The 3,933-nt window shown below is 43.6% G+C and overlaps 1 pseudogene; it reads left to right on the forward strand.

The window, feature by feature from the left end:
* Positions 1–2,083: 2,083 nt before the first annotated feature.
* Positions 2,084–2,201, forward strand: LOC124617156 (annotated as a pseudogene).
* The last annotated feature ends 1,732 nt before the right edge of the window (positions 2,202–3,933 follow it).

The raw sequence follows: 3,933 nt of genomic DNA on the forward strand, positions 1-3,933 counted from the left end.
GATGCTTTGCCCACGGCAATCCTAACTGAAGATGACCGAGCGAGGTGGCGCAGTGGTTAGACACTGGACTCGCATTCGGGAGGACGACGGTTCAATCCCGTGTCCGGCCATCCTGATTTAGGTTTTCCGTGAATTTCCTAAATCACTCCAGGCAAATGCCGGGATGGTTCCTCTGAAAGGGCACGGCCGACTTCCTTCCCCATCTTTTCCTAATCCGATGAGACCGATGACCACGCTGTCTGGTCTCCTTCCCCAAATAACCAACCAACCATAACTGATGATGACGTTGGGTTAACACAAGAGCGCATAAGGGTCGTGTGATGTGGAGCTCCGTGTTCAACAATGGCGTTTCAACGGTGTGCACCAAAAAAAATTGTGCCTGCACCACTTTATACTCTGTCATCAGATCTACCACTGATCGCTGCCTATCCAAGATTACAGAGTGGGGGAACCTCCGACCTGCAAGTTTTGTGATGACATGTGGTGGTCCAGTACCATACGGACTACTCCTTATTTCACCGTTCTTCAAGCACATCCCATATCTGCTCATGACAGTAGTACGCTAAAAGCCGACCAACATTTTAGAGAATCTCATTTCCAGCAACAAGGCCACAACAATGTGCTCTGTGTCAGACCCCTTATATCAGTGAATTTCCGAATTTTTGGTGAGGGTCTTCGCTATAATGAGTGACTGATCGTTCGTCTCTGTTCCGCTTACAATCTTTCCTTGCGGCATCAAGTGCCCGCTACACCACCAGGAGGTGTCCAACCCCGCGGTGTGCAGGGGTCATAACGTTTTGGCTCATTAGTGTATGCATCTTTGTCTTCTAACAGAAGAGGACAATCGGTGATTTATGATCAGAAATGAAATGCTGGATGTATAATGGCTGCATATTTTACTGTTTGGTTTGCCAACTTTAAGAAAACGAAGCAGTGTTCGGTATCCAAGTGAAAAGTACAGGAGAAACCAATGAAAGCTGATGAGATTCAACACAGCAGTCCCCAGAAAGCGTGACCAGCATGCCTTACCCCTATTCTGTTGAAATGTGAATAACGCGTTGCAGTACTGCTCTGTCTTGCGCGCGACAATGCTAAACCTGAAAATTACTATTGATCTACACAGCTACACTCGTTAGGTGCAATGAGTTCAAGGTTATTAGTAAATCGAAGTATTTTCCGAAAACACCTGGCTACTTTTTCATTTTGAAAAATGGTCAATTAAAGATTGTAAGAGAAAGCTAGGGGAAAAATGAAATATAGGCAGAAATGACAACAGTAAGTTTTTTTGGATACTGTGAAAAAGTGCTCATGGCTGATTTTAAATTTAATGAACGTCTTAACATCTAAATAATACACTTTCCTCTGAAACCTAGGAATTCTCACTACAATAACCAAGTTAGTCCGATGGCGCTGCAATAGTGAAAAAAACTAAGATTATTATTTACCTCTGCCAGTCTACTTCTGGTATACATTCAGTTCCATTAAACTTCCTCCTTCACAGATCAAGATTACACAGGTAATAATAAAAATATGCATGACAGAAAATAAGTACAAATTATTGCTAACATATTGTTACAAGTTTAGTATTTAATAAATATTAGGGCACACTGACAGTAATGCACACTCCATTACATGTGTAGACTTTTAGTACAGAGAGCCTACAGAACACATATATGTACTGCACATAGTAGTGTCCTAAGTACGAAGAAAATGTTTATCACTACCCTATGTTTCAACATACACGTGAACTAAATGGCACAAAAAATGTCCTCAGAGCAGTAAAACTTGTAATTAACTGCCAACCATAAGCGAATGGGGAATGTATATGACACTTTGAGGGAGAATCTTGCAGTCCCACTGACAATGACAGTTTAAATATTATTTGAAAAGCAAAGTGAGACAATCTTGCAGAGACACTTGCACTGTCATCAGAAATATTTGATATAATTGACCTGTGCAGGATAATCTTGCAGTCCCACTGACACAGCCTTCAGAAGTATTTGGTATAACTGCACAGTGCACAACTACCTTGCAGTCTCACTGGCACTGCCATCAGAAAAATTTGAAATTGATAGTAACGAGGGGCAATGGCCTTGCTGCGGTGGTTACACCGGTTCCCGTGAGATCACCGAAGTTAAGCGCTGTCGGGCGTGGTCTGCACTTGGATGGGTGACCATCCGGGTCGCCATGCGCTGTTGCCATTTTTCGGGGTGCACTCAGCCTCGTGAGGCCAATAGAGGAGCTACTCGACCGAATAGTAGCGGCTTCGGTCAAGAATACCATCATAACGACCAGGAGAGCAGTGTGCTGACCCTACGCCCCTCCTATCCACATCCTCCACTGAGGATGACACGGCGGTTGGATGGTCCCGGTAGGCCACTCGAGGCCTGACGACGGAGTAGTAATGAGGAGGTAGCAAGCTCAAAATGCGCTGAAGAACAATAGTCCATCCGCAATGTAGCAGGAACCTAACCACTCATCACAAACATGTCTCCACGAGACATCCACAGAATGTACAACCTTAAGTGTTGTACAGGCTAATCACAAGCCAGGGTATAAGAGTCTACAGTCCCTGATCAAATAAAACATGAGTGCTAACAGTTGATACCAATAAAAATATTTTAGTATCTGTGCAGAGCGCAAATAAAGTGCAATACATCATATAAAAACAGGTGTGTATGCCCATTCAATGAAATACAATGTTGAAAAAAGCATACATATTACACAGAGAAACAAAATGATAAAGGTGTTACATTGAAGAACGAAAATTACCAGTATGCAGTACATCCTAACATTAAAGAAGTCGCTTAGAACTAAGCAAATAACCAACGTAGCAACATTAGCAAGAAAAGAGTGTACATAAAGTCCAATATGTCTCAGTACAAACAAATGGCACGGCAACACCCTGTTTCATTCAATGTAATTTGCAAACTTAGTCGCAGCATGACCAGAATCGTTGCATGCAAAGCTATGGTGGTAGCATCTGAAAAAAAAGTTATCAAGAGCAATGTGTGTCACATTCAGTAACATGAGTGCAGCTATGTGAAAAAGAAGTTGCTGTATACATTCACAAAAGTTAAAGTGTGCAAACATAGTTGCTTTATAACAAGACACTTTTCACATGATTGCAAGAAAATCGCCATGTTAACATAGGCTAACTATCTGTGCAGAGTAAACATACAATGGAAATATAGGAGCTCCATTAACTATGGAAACTGTGGTGTCACCGCCAGACACCACACTTGCTAGGTGGTAGCTTTAAATCGGCCGCGGTCCATTAGTACATGTAGGACCTGCGTGTCGCCACTGTGTGATTGCAGACCGAGCGCCACCACAAGGTAGGTCTCGAGATACGGAATAGCACTCGCCCCAGTTGTTCGGACGACGTAGCTAGCGATGCACACTGTCGAAGCCTCGCTCAATCGCAGAGCAGATAGTTAGAATAGCCTTCAGCTAAGTCAATGGCTATGACCTAGCAAGGCGCCATTAGTAACATTGCATGTATCTACAGAGTCTCACTTGTATCGTCAAGAGCGATGTACCACAAGTATGGATTAAAGTTAAGTATTCCAGAAGCTACGTACTTTTCTTTATAGCATTCATTACGTATCCTGTTTCAGACCTCACGCCCATCTGCGTGAGCTTAGCGCGTGCCTTTCGGCTACTTCCGTGGCGTGGCTGTCTTGCTACGCCACAACAGTTGGCGACGACGATTAAAACGATTTTCTTCTTTATCCTTACTTGATTTACTTGTGTCATGGCTTCGCCAGATGTGCTGTCCAAATTTTATCGCTTGCAGAATCAGCAGACGCAGGCGTTATTGGATGCCCTTGGACAGCCACAATATGCAGTTGCACCCCCATTTCGTCCCTATGAACCAGCTAGGGAATCATGGACGGAGTGGTCACGCCAGTTTGGATTTCATCTCGCCGC

This window comes from Schistocerca americana, chromosome 5 (assembly GCF_021461395.2).
Source record: "Schistocerca americana isolate TAMUIC-IGC-003095 chromosome 5, iqSchAmer2.1, whole genome shotgun sequence".
Lineage (NCBI taxonomy): Eukaryota > Metazoa > Arthropoda > Insecta > Orthoptera > Acrididae > Schistocerca > Schistocerca americana.